Raw genomic sequence first — 14079 nt, forward strand, 5'->3', positions numbered from 1 at the left:
ATAGATATGGGCTGTCGATAGATAGCTAGATAGATAGCTAGATGGCTAGATAGATAGATATATAGACATTATTTATTAATAATTAATACCAATTAATGCCATTTAGCTAAGAGAATACTAATATTTTATTTAATAAACACAAGTCAAAAGTCTTTTAGACGCACAAGTTAAAATATTAATACAAGAAAAATAAAAGGCCTTTTAGCAATAACTGTCTTAATTGTTTAAATAATTGGAAAAAGATGGAAAGAGCTTTTTAATTCGTGCAAAGTGACTCACACGCATGCAGACTCAATATTGGGGTAGAGATTTTAAATTGACATTTGATGCAAAATCCATGTAAATATATGGAGATTGGGGCATCAATCCAACTGCACGAGGTGAAATGACACCATCTTGTGGAACGCCGACGTACGACAAGTGACGTCTAATCGTCAACGTCGCAAATGCAACACTGGCGTCCATTTAACATTAAAACAACGCTATTATTAAATTGTCTCATTTAAAACCCCGTATTTTAGTATTGCGGTATAATTCTAATCACGTGAGAGACAATTAAAAAACTGTTAAAAATAACGTTTAATGGCTAGGTATGAGGGATGATGAAGGAGGAAGAGCTCTCTTGTTTATTCATCACGCCAGCTCTTCTCCCCTCCTTTCCTTTCCTCTCCCCTCCCTCCCTCTTGCTTTCACACAACGGCCGCCGTCCGTCGTTCCAATCGCTTCTTCTTCCTTCCGCTCAAAAACCACCACCAGTCTCGCCACCATAAACCCGTTTTGGAACCAGGTGAGCAGCCAAGTTTACGTATTGTGTATTCCGCCCGGACGTAGAGTAGCGAAGTGCTTGGTTATAAAAGTGTTTGCTCGGACTGCTTCAATCGTAACTTGGTTCGATTTCCCCCTCTGCGGCTGACTACCACATCTCTTCCGCAGTCGCTGCTTTCATGCTACAAACGAGCGGCGCAGCTAAGCTACCGTCGCCAAAATGTCGTCCCGATTGCTTTTTTTTTTGGTACTTGTTTACGTTGCACCGTGCCAAAAACAGGCGGCGACGAGTGAGAGAGAGGGCTGGACGAGGAGCCAAGGCTACCAGGCCACACTAGCCCCACTCTGCCCATCCCTGCCCCTCAAAACCGGGATGCCTCACACACATAGGCCCTACTAACTTTATGCTCTGTTTTCTTTTCTCATGTGTCAGCGGGATATCATATTATCCAGTCTTACTTTATACTTTAGTTTAAAAGTACACTATTGTGCTTTTCGTGATACCAGTCACTTTTTCTTTTTTTTTTGTTGTTTTTTTGTTTTGTTTTTAATACACTTGACATTGAACTTCACAGCTTTGGACCTGGAAGAGGCACAGTTACGTTGTAGTCCACTATTTTGCATGATAAGGTACTGAATTGTATTGTATCTTAAGGGACAAACATATTGTTACCTCTCCACTAGAGGTGTCACAATTAATCAACAACTAATTGTTCATAAAATTAATCAACTATTTTGATAACCGCTAAATCGTTTAGAGCATTTGTTTAACTTAAAATTGTATAAATTCTCTGATTTCAGCCTCTCAAAAAAGTAAATATTCTCTTATGTTGTCCTTCATGAAAGCTGACTGATTTATCTTTTGTGTTTAATCAAAATGAAAACATTTGCTACGTCTAACATTTAATTTGGAAAAGCATGATCACCATTTTCCCCCATTTTCCAAACTAATCAGAAAAAAATGATTTTGCAGTAAACCTTAATGCAAAATACAGTGGTGTGAAAAAGTTTGCCCCCTTATTTTTTTGCATGTTTGTCACACAAATGTTTCACATGATCAAACAAATTTAAATATTAGTCAAAGACAATGCATGTGAACACAAAATGCAGTTTTTAAATGAAGCTTTTTATTATTAAGGGAGAAAACAAAATCCCTACCTGCATGCTCCTGTGTGAAAAAGTGATTGCCCCCTAAACCTAATAACTGGTTGGACGACCCTTAGCAGCAACATCTGCAAACAAGCGTTTGTGATAACTTGCAATGAGTCTTACGGTGCTGTGGAGGAATTTCAGCCCACTCATCTTTGCAGAAATATTGTAATTAAGCCAGTTTGGAACGTTTTCAAGCATGAACCGCCTTTTTAAGGTCATGCCCACAGCATCTCAATACAATTCAGGTCAGGACTTTGACGAGGCCACTCCAAAGTCTTCATTTGTTTTTTCTTCAGCCATTCAGAGGTGGACTTGCTGTTGTGTTTTGGAACATTGTCCTTCTGCAGAACCCAAGTTTGTTTCAGCTTGAGGTCACAAACAGATGGGAGGAAATTCTCCTTTATGTCCATTTTTATTTTTTTTTTATTTTTTATTTATTTTTTATTTTTTTGGTGGACAGCAGAATTGATGGTTTCATTTATCACAGCAAGTCTTCCAGGTCCCGAAGAAGCAAAACAGCCCCAGACAATCACACTACCACCACCATATTTCATTTTTATGTATTTGTTTTTTACTTTTACACCAGATGTAATGGGACACACACCTTCCAAAAAGTTCAACTTTTGTGTCGTCAGGCCACAGAACATTTTCCCAAAAATCTTGGGGATAATAAAGATGTCTTCTGGCAAAATTGAGACGTGCTTTAATATTCTTTTTGCTCAGCAGTGGTTTTCGGCTTGGAACTCTGCTATGCAGGCCATTTTTGTCATGGTGGATTTGTGAACACTGAACTCAACTGAGGCAAGTGAGACCTGCAGTTCTTTGGATGTTGTTGTGGGTTCTTTTGTGCCCTCAAGGATGAGTCGTTGCTACGCTCTTGGGGTAATTTTGGTCAGCTGGCCACTTCTGGGAAGGTTCACCACTATTCTGTGTTTTTGCCGTTTTTGGCTAATGGCTCTCACTGTGGTTCGCTGGAGTCTCAATGCTGGCTTTACAACCTTTTCCGTACTGATAGAGCTCAATTACTTTTTTTCCCCTCATTTGTTTCTGAATTTTATTAGATCTTGGCATGATGTCTAGCTTCTGAGGATCTTTTGTTCTACTTCACAGGCCCTATTTAAGTGCTTTCTTGATTGAGGTGTGGCAGTATGAGGCCTGGTTGTGGCGAGAGAAATTAAACTCTGGTATGATAAACCACAGCCATGATTTAATGGGGGGGGGTGGCAATCACTTTTTCACACAGGGCCATCCATCCATCCATCCATTTACTTTACCGCTTATCCTTACTAGGGTTGCGGGCTGCTGGAGCCTATCCCCAGCTATCTTCGGGCGGGAGGTGGGGTACACCCTGAACCAGCCAATTGCAGGGCACATAGAAACAAACAACCATTCTCATCACATTCACACCTACGGGCAATTTAGAGTCCTCAATCAACCGACCACGCATGTTTTTGGGATGTGGGAGGAAACCGGAGTGCCCGGAGAAAACCCACCCAGGGGACTGAGAGAACATGCAAACTCCACACAGGCGGGGCTGGGATTTGAAACCCGGTCCCTAGAACTGTGAGGCAGATGACCTAACCAGTCGTCCACCGTGCTGGCACACAGGGCCATGTAGGTTTTGAATCATTATTTTTTCTCCCTTCACTCATTCACTGCCAGGCCTCCCAGTTAACATGGATATTTGACTTCTAAAGCCGTCAATGGCAGTGAATGTGTTTAATAATAAAAACCGTCATTTAAAAACGGCATTTTGTGTTTACTTGTCTTTTGACCCTAGTGAGGATAAGCGGTATGGAAGATGAATGAATGGGAATTATTTAAGTGTGACAAACGCAAAAAAAAAAATCAGGAAGAGGGCACACACTTTAACACAACTGTAAGTTTTTATCCTATTAATCGATTCTATGAAATAATCAATAGAATAATCGATTCTAAAATTATTCGATAGTGACAGCCCGACTTTCCACTGTGAAGTACAGGGGGTCTGCTGTTCTTGGCGCCGACATACGTGGTCTCGAGGTTCCAAACTAGTTTCCGCAGTAGTTGGAATACGTTATCACGCAACTCAAGGAGGCACGCTCAGTTACCCCCGTACTTACTGTTTTTCTATGTGGTTGTTTTATATTTACTGTAATTATGACTTAACTGTTATACAAGCGTAGGCTTGTCAAAAACTATAGCATTTTCCGACTTGCATACACATTTTTTTGCAAGAACGTCGCCGTGTGAAGAGTAGTCAGTTGTATCCAACGACCTGCTCTAACAGCCTTCAAACTAGTATCACTGGGAAACAGCCCCTCCCAAAAAGAGCTATGAATAAATCAGTCGGAACGAGTCATGCTAACAAACAACCGAGATTCTCCTGTATTTCCTTCTTGGTTAGGAGAAATTTGATCTGACAGCAGATGGGCAGCAAGAAAACAGGCCGCTGCAGTAAAGATGAGACTGTGGAGTATAATAGTGCAGTGTCCAGAGATAATGCGCAGGAATGGGGTATGCTAACGTTTGTGTTTATTTCATCATTTCTTGTCGTGTAACACGGTATAAGCTCCGTACGATGACCAGGTACTAGAAATAGCGGGGTAGGTGTGCAGTGGGAAAGAGCATTGACTCCTACTGTAGCCCTTTGTCAAGGTAAAATTTCCACTTACACCTTAGGGCTAATTGTATTATTACCGATCATGATGGGCCGATTTCCGTGGATAACGTGATCAGCACACGTCTATCAATGCTTTTCATTACCGATCATAAAAAAACAATAACCCGCGGCTCGTATTTTGCAGCCTGCAGAGAATGTGTGCAGTGTAGCTCAGGGTTGGGCAATAATCCAAATTTGAGCGTGCTTTAAGCTGTTTATTGACATCCCACTTAGAGTTTACTTTAAAACTAAACGCAAAACAAAAATAATTACCCTCATTATATATTAAAATACAAGACCATATTTTACAAATCACCAGCTTATGCTAACAGTCAGTAATGTTAGCATTTGATCACAGGTGGGATTTACCTTCAAATATTGAATATTCACACACAAACGCCTTAGTAACACATCCAAAAAGGTAATATAACAATACTCACAAGCATATATTATTCTTAATCAGTGAAAAAAAGATTGTTATAATGTGACTTTCTTCTAGTACTCTTTTTGAGCGGACAGAAAATTAGTAGCTCAATGTAGTCATCTCATTACACTGCCCCTAAGAGGCCAAGGCGCTCGAAGCAGGAACAGCAGATAAAGCCATTGACTGTGTATAAAAACACACTTTTTTTCCCCGACAGTGACAGGAAATCAGACTAAACTTTTTCTGTTTTAGGTCAACTAGGATTACAAAAAATATTTCTATTTGTTGAGTGCTAGAATATATATATTTTTTAAGACAAATATAATAGTCATAATGCAGATGATTATAGTTGTTTTTTTTAAAACTTCTATTTCAATGTATTATTTTACTTGTTACAAATTTATTTTCTGGTTATGTTATATTTAAAATTTAGTTTCGGTAGTTAAATATCTACAAAGTTTTAAAGTACATGAATGATTGTTATTCATGATTTCAATATCAATCAAAATAATCGCAATTACAATTTTTTTCCCCCATAATCACCCAGTCCTAGTGTAGCAGCCCCTTTCATACTGCACAGGCGTGTAGCACCTGCAAAGCAAACCCAAACAAACATGTCGGATCATCTAGCCCAGCCCATGCCCAAAGTCCGGCCCGCGGGCCGGATTTGGCCCACGGGCCAAATTTCCTCCGGCCCGAAGCATCATGTCATAAACTCAATAATATGTGGCCCGCCAGCAGTTTACCACAGTAAAGAATACACAACATACAAAAAAAAGCCATTTTATATTTCACCAGAGGGTGGCAGAGTAGACCTGTGGCCGCACTCTTGTCACGTGACCCCTGTGTGAACTTTTACCCCTGTGGTATGTTTTTAGCCCATTTCTAAAATGGCAACTGAAACTAAAAAGAGGAAACTTGACAACGAGGGCCGCCGTGTCCAGGACAAGTGGATTTTTTCACTGACATACGAAACAACTGTGTCTGCCTAATTTGCCAAGAGACTGTGGCTGTTTTCAAAGAATTTAATATTAAGAGGAATTACCAGACGAAACATGCTAACTACGACAAGCTAACGGCGAACAAACGCGCAGAAAAACTGAAGCCACTGGAAGCTGTTTTGATAGCACAGCAGCGCTTTTTCACAAGAGCCCGTGACTCAAATGAAACTTCTACAAAGGCGAGCTACGAGTCTCAGGGAATTGATTTTTTTTTTGATGATCAACCCACAGTTTTGTCAAATACAAGAATAGTATAGTATAGTCACTATACTATTCTTTGTCAAAATGCACTGGGATGTGATTTGTTGAAACAAAATCAATACATGTTTCTAAAAAATTTCAGTCAACTTTCATAAAATGATTCATTTGTATTTAATTTATTATTATTTTAACCTTTAACTATCCTAGTAATGCAATTGAAAAGAGATTCTCATTTGCAATATCGACCTAGCTGCAGACAGCAAAGTGATATAGTTACATATTTACATGTTAATTTACAATGTAATGGTTTGAGGAATGTCAGGCTGAATGGTCGGCCCCCATACATTTTCATCTGACCAAATCTGGCCCTCTTTGCAAAAAGTTTGGACACCACTGATCTAGCCAATACCACTCACCATAATTAAATGGAAAAAACTTACAGCTAATCCATTGGAACGGTATTGTCAGTGATCGGCAGATCTCACACATCGATGATCATTATCAGAATTGGCAGCATAAAACCCTGATATGACCACACCTAGACCTGGCTGTTGCACCTCCAGGAAGTGGAAGTGGAAAAAGTAGAGCAACTAAGCCCTGTAATGCAATTCCTGATTGAATGATGAGATGTGTATCCTGATTCTTCACAGCCTATTATTATTGGTCCAAGAGACTGTGTGTTAATATCCTTGTCACCAGCCGTATTTATCCTGTTTGTTAAGCAGGGTAGAAACGTACTGATTTTTAACATATCAAAATTAGCGATGCACCAAATTTTCACCCGCTGAAAAGTTTCAGACCAAAAGACTTTTCTCACTAAAAAAATAAATAAATATCTGAAACAACATGTCATATATTGACGCAATCTTTTAGCTTTGCAGTGGCTGACGCGCATGTGTACACTATATAGTTAAGAGATATTTGCTATTAACAAGCAAAGCACAATAGGACTTTGTTGAAGATCCATTTGAATTGACAGGGACGTCACGATATGACACAGAGGCTACAGTCATGGTTTGATAATTACATAGTGCACAATAACTCAACCATAAATGTAATAGTTAAATGAACACATTAACAACAAAAATTAACATCTTCTGCAATAATTATAATTTGCATGTTGCAATTAACTATGGGAACCGCGTGGCTTTACCGGCATCATGCTAGTAGCTAGCCCAAACTGGAGTGTCCCTGTTGTCGCCCAACCTTGCTGTTTCATGCCATTTTGTGATGCTCCAGCTACCTACGAACTACAGCTAACGTGGCTAAATGCAATGTTGAGCTGCAGAGGCAAGCGTGCACCTCACGTCCGTTGTCAACGCAGCAAAAGTCACTAATCATCACCTCCATGACAGCGATTAAGCTATACTTCTGACAAGTATCGTTATCACGAAGGAAGGATGGAGGACAAGATGGGAGAAAGATGGGTATCCCATGCTAATTGCTAAGCCAACATGAAGTTGCATAGCACCAAAATAAGTGATTGGGTGGTACAGTACACTTGTCACATAGGTCTGGCTAGAACCACATTATAGCGGAGATCAGCCAAATTTGAAGAGCAAAATAGAAAGTTAATTAATGTGTGTCTAGAGAGGAAGATACTGTAATACACTATGCTAGACAGACACACAGGGACCGGAAATGAATTAGTATGTCACCACTGCTACATCAATAGAGAGAATGGGCCTATAAATTTAAAGTACATTAATATAATAAATATTTGTAATATAAGATAACCTTTATTAGTCCCACAATGAAAAATTGGAAATAGAAATTAGCATCATTTCAGCAGCAATAGTGGAAAGAGGAACTAGAAAAATATGGAAAATGGATAGATTATAGAGTAATGATTATTTTGTGAAATCTAACAGTTTGCAGAATTATTTTTATTCTGTTACATAATATACTGCCAATAACTGTTAATTATGTTTGACATAATCAAAAAAAAAATGGAAACACAGACATTATAGAACTATGCCAATTACTGTATTAGTAAAATTGTATTTATGGCTAGGACTGTAGAGTTGCCAATCTATAGAAATTCAGTTCCAGAACAATTTGTGTTTCCATATTTTTTTTAATTATGTCACAAACATAATTAACAGTTATTGGCATAGTTCTATAATTAATAATTGGCAGTAGTGCTGGGTGAAATCGAGAACTTCAATTCGATCAATATTTTATTAATGCTCTATGGATCAAGGGGATCATCGATTTTATTTTCTATACTTTTCGCTACTCCGTGAGACTTCCGCCAACATGCAGGAGAAGATGCTCGTGACAAGTGAGCCATAAATAATCCCAAAAAAGGGCATTTCCATACTTTTGGAAACAACCGTAGTCTGCAAAACGTGGATTAAAGATGTTACGATGAAGACGGGGGCATATATTTGTAAAATCACCTAAAGATGATTATCGAGTACGATGTATGTATCACGTTAAAGAGATTTGGGAGTCCATGCCACTCCTGTATTGTAAACAAAACAACTGCGCAGAGTGATCGTGGTGGCAGTTGAAGCCCTTGTCTTTTTGTGTTTGCGCCGTGAACGTAGCAGAAAACATAAAATAGTAGCTTGCCTTTCACGGACGGGATAGAAAGTGCGGTTTGTGTATATTAGCATTAGCAGCTACTAGCTAGCTCCATAGCGTGAGCGATCGCAGATCACGCAAATAATTTGACAGTGAGCCGGCCATTGGTGTCTGAGCTATCTGTTCAGGACAGTTGGGTTTGTACAGTGTGGCTTTCTAAAGAATCAGTGTTGTATTTCTTTTTTTATTCGCTTTATTTACAGATCAGTGTATTGTATTCGTTCAGTCATAGCAATAAATGCAATTTTACTAATACTTGCTGCTTTTGTAGTGTGTGTGGTGTACTCAAGATGACAAAAAATAAATAAATAAATTACTCTTAAAACCTCACACCACAGGCAATCAGGCCTTAGCTGACTTTTAACAGAAAAGAGGATTAGTTGTGATTATTTGTCTCTCTACCCTACTTGAGTTGGTAATAAGGGTTGTGCCTGTAACAAAGTAGCTGCTGCTAAACAAAAGTACAGTTTCTTCTTCCTTTCTGTCAATGAGTAATGGATAGTGATATTAAAATTTCACTCTGGTATCAGTACAGTGCAGATGTTTCTTCTTGCTGAACATTTTGTACTGGTTGCCAAAGTGACCCATTTTGGATGCCACTGACTTTCATCCTCTGTCTCAATGCCCAAAGGGGGTGGGGGTGGCTGGCGTCAGCCACAGTCACCATCACTGCAACCAATGGTCAGGAAGCTCTTGTTTCACTGCCCCCATCAAGCGGTTCTATACTTTGCCAAGCAGCCTGATGCATTTCTCTTAAAAAGTTCACCTTCAAACTCATTTAAGTGGCTGCTGCTCTGATTTTGAGTGTCCACAATACCGCACTACACAGCGTTGCAAGTTATTATCCATCCATTCTTTACTGCTTATCCTCATGCAAACTATAGTTTTCTCTGATTTCCTATATAGTTGAAACAAATGACAACTGACATAATTTAAGTCATCATGTGTCAGAATATAATTGAAATGTTTTTGAACAAACTAGGGCTGTCACTATTGAATCTTTTTAGAATCAATTATCCTATAGAGATTTTGCCGTCCCCCACAAAAAACAAGTTTTTTCAAAGATGTGTGTGAGACAAAAAAAGCCATATATATATATATATATATATATATATATATATTATTTATTTATTTATTTATTTATTTTTAAGATACACACACACACACACAGTGGGTACAGAAAGTATTCAGACCCCCAAATAGTGATGCTACCAATTCTGTGTTTGTGGAGTACTCGTACAAAATACTACACACAAAGACTACTTCACCAGGCTGACATACAGTGGGTATGGAAATTATTCAGACCCCCTTAAATTTTTGACTTTTTGTTATATTGCAGCCATTTGCTAGAATCATTTAAGTTAATTTTTTCAATTTTTTGCAAATTTACGAATAAATAAAAACTGAAATATCACACAGTCACAAGTATTCAGACCCTTTGCTCAGTATTTAGTAGAAGCACCCATTTGAGCTAATACAGCCATGAGCCTTCTTGGGAATGATGCAACAAGTTTTCCACACCTGGATTTGGGGATCCTCTGCCATTCCTCCTTGCAGATCCTCTCCAGTTCCGTTAGGTTGGATGGTGAACGTTGCTGGACAGCCATTTTCATGTCTCTCCAGAGATGCTCAGTTGGGTTTAAGTCAGGACTCTGGCTGGGCCATTCAAGAACAGTCACGGAGTTGTTCTGAAGCCACACTGTTATTTTAGCTGTGTGCTTAGGGTTATTGTCTTGTTGGAAGGTGAACCTTCGGCCCAGTCTGAGGTCCTGAGCACTCTGGAGAATGTTTTTGTCCAGGATATCCCTGTACTTGGCAGCATTCATCTTTGCTTCGATTGGAACCAGTCGTCCTGTCCCTGCAGCTGAAAAATACAACCGCAGCATGATGCTGCCACCACCATGCTTCACTGTTGGGACTGTATTGGACAGGTGATGAGCAGTGCCTGGTTTTCTCCACACATACCGCTTAGAATTAAGGCCAAAAAGTTCTATCTGTGTCTCATCAGATCAGAGAATCTTATTTCTCACCATCTTGGAGTCCTTCAGGTGATTTTTTTTCAAACTCCATGCGGGCTTTCATGTGTCTTGCCCTGAGGAGAGGCTTCCGTCTGGCCACTCTGCCACTGGTGGAGGGCTGCAGTGATGGTTGACTTTCTAGAACCTTCTCCCATCTCCCGACTGCATCTCTGGAGCTCAGCCATAGTGATCTTTGGGTTCTTCTTTACCTCTCTCACCAAGGCTCTTCTCCCCCAATTTGCTCAGTTTGGCCAGACGGCCAGCTCTTGGAAGAGTTTTGGTCGTCTCAAACATCTTCCATTTAAGGATTATGGAGGCCACTGTGCTCTTAGGAATGTTAAGTGCAGCAGAATTTTTTTTTGTAACCATGGCCAGATCTGTGCCTTGCCACAATTCAGGCAGGTCCTTGGACCTCATGATTCCCATTTGCTCTGACATGCACTGTGAGCTGTAAGGTCTTACATAGACAGGTGTGTGGCTTTCCTAATCAAGTCCAATAGGTATAATCAAACACAGCTGGACTCCAATGAAGGTGTAGAACCATCACAAGGATGATCAGAAGAAATGGACAGCACCAGAGTTAAATATGAGTGTCACAACAAAGGCTCTGAATTCCTATGGCTGTGTGTTATTTCAGTTTTTCTTTTTAATAAATCTAAAAAATAAAAAAATAATTCAGTCAATATGGGGTGCTGTGTGTACATTAATGAGGAAAAAAATAAACTTAAATGATTGAGTGAATGAGTGAAAAATTTAAGGGGGTCTGAATACTTTCCGTACCCGGTGTGTGTGTGTGTATAAAAATATGTTTTTACTACTAACATGTATTTTATTCTCATTTATAAGGGCTAGACTTCGATCCTTAAACTGCATATATTGGTACTGAGTGCATGGTATAAACTGTACAGAATTGGAGACAACAAAATCAGCCTTTACTAAAATGGTTAGCTTTCGCGAATAACATTTAATAACATAGGGTAAAAAACAAAAACACTAACTTCCATTCAGCTCACTCATACATCATGTTATATGTACATTACACATCAAATAGTCTTAAAAATCACTGACAGACGCTCCTCTATCGTTCTTGGTAATGCTTTTCCACTGGCCCAACAGTGCGTCTGTCTGCAACAAATGTCTGTGCGGTAAACATGGATAGTGGCCAAATGGTTCCGGGAGGCGCAAATATGCTTTTATTAATACTTTTTATTGCCTTGAGGAAGACATTTTTGCGTCAACGAATTTTTGTGGTCAACTTACCCGAGGTAGCCAGTTTTTATTTATTTATTTCCCCCCTCTTTTTCTCTACAGGCCTAAAACCTCAATGCCGGATTCAATAAACTAATGCCGGGGAGCGAGCTTGTCAGCTCTTTTAGGGTCCCTGAAGGTGTGAAAACGACCTGAAAAGTATGTGGAGTTTCTGACTGACCACTTCCTTACATGGTACTAAAAGAGGAACCATGCTTTCATTAGCAAAATCATCTTCAAGGATGATTTCAATCTACCATTTCAAAGAAATTCAAGCAGAAACTCTCCAAAAATATAATTGTGAAGCTGCTATCAAATAAGAGGTCCTATCCTATGTCAAAATGTAACTTGACTGATGTTTTTGATTGAAATAACTTGATTTCATTAAGTATGACATCCGAATGCTGCAAATCCAATCAATGACTATTTTCAGTTCATTAAAACCTGTCAAATGTCTTGAAACTATTGTGCATAACATTTTGGACCAGGCATTTTAAGTTTTTTATTTCCCCAAAAAATATTGTTATCATTTAGAGGTTTGTTTCAAAAACATTTTAATTATCTTCTGACCTTGATGATAAAGTTATGCTGACTATCATGTGTATCAACCATTCAGGTAAATAAGAGAAAAAATACAATTTGCATAATAATTTGGAACACAGTGTACAGTCAAGACTGATGACAACATTAAGACGTTTGATGGCTGCCAGCTAAATATTAATTAACTGACTATATTAAAAGTGATGCAGAGCCTTGTCATGTTGAGTACTTAAGCCTCATTCCCACAAAGTGCGCACTTCTATATCAAGAACGCCATTTGACTAAATTTCGTTTCCCAAGGCCTTTTTTTTTGTTTTGTTTTGTTTTTTGATCTTGGAAAATGTCTTTCTGAATGTTCTGAACTCCTGCCACCATGTAGTCTAGTATTGAGTAAAATAATGCAGCCCATGCAGCGGAGTTGTGCCATAGCGTGGATGTTGAACCTATGTTGTTGTGCTTCCAAAATCAAAATGATTAATTCTTTTGCTCGTCCCTATTCAATAAGGTATACATTTTAAACAGTGATAAACAGTAAAACGATTAGGATGTTATTTTAATATTCGGCAACACACAGAAATTGACCTTGCCAAGATATCCACATGAATAATGATCACTTGCAAACACGTGGGGGGGGGGGGGGGGGGGGCGAATTAATGAATGAATGTTTTTGTATATTTAACCAACCCATTCTTTATCAGCATGTGAGAATGTACTCCAGCTAAGAGGTTTAGAATAGCTAATGATGGTGTCAGCATTTGCAGTGCTCTGCTCCGCTCCGCTGTAGCCAGGGTTAAAAAAATAAAATAAAAATAAATAATAAAAAAAAAAGGAACCAGAAGGCTGATGAATCTGGAGGCACAGAGGCCTAATGTTTCGAGCCCGTGCATTCCAGCCTCTACTATTTAATGAGTGCTAGGGAAGCCCTTAAAGTGGAATAAAGGCTACAACATGCAACTTGAACATAATTGCCTCTTTATTAAAATGGAAAAATGATGGGAAATCCACTAATAATCCCGTTTTAGCCTTGCTACTCAGTGTCGCTTACTAGACTTTCATGGTTTTGTTAACGGCAATGTATAAGTTGGCAGACATATATTGATATGATAATCAAGTTCAAAACTTAGATTAATCACACAGCTAACAATGAGCCAGCTAACAGGCTAATCACACAGCTAACAACGAGACAGCTAACAGGCTAATACCATACGGGTACCAAGTTTAGCAGCTAAACAACCACCATAACAGTGTTACAAGCTGGACAAAAGTCAGCTACTAAGCTGAACCAACTTGTCAACATCTTAATCAAAAAGTGGACCAGGAAACCATAAGACTAAAGTGCTAACCACCTGCCTTAAAGCTAAACAATAGTCAAAGAGCGGGCCAAAAACAGTCTTACCAATTCCTAACCACCAATGAACACTCTTGCGAGCTTAACTGCAGGTGGCTAACATCAGCAACCTGATAAGTAAACCAACCACCTAAGCTCACCAGAAGCTCACC

At 39.1% G+C, this 14079-nt stretch overlaps 1 protein-coding gene across 1 annotated transcript in view; it reads left to right on the top strand.

The window, feature by feature from the left end:
* The first annotated feature begins 613 nt into the window (after positions 1-613).
* LOC133474244 (zinc finger protein 710-like) overlaps positions 614-14079 on the top strand; it is a 36303-nt gene continuing 22837 nt past the window's right edge. Inside the window, exon 1 of the mRNA XM_061765729.1 lies at positions 614-787. The gene's annotated coding sequence lies outside the window, so the exon portion shown is untranslated. The remainder of the gene's footprint in view (positions 788-14079) is intronic.

The sequence above is a fragment of the Phyllopteryx taeniolatus genome, chromosome 2, assembly GCF_024500385.1.
Source record: "Phyllopteryx taeniolatus isolate TA_2022b chromosome 2, UOR_Ptae_1.2, whole genome shotgun sequence".
Classification (NCBI taxonomy): domain Eukaryota; kingdom Metazoa; phylum Chordata; class Actinopteri; order Syngnathiformes; family Syngnathidae; genus Phyllopteryx; species Phyllopteryx taeniolatus.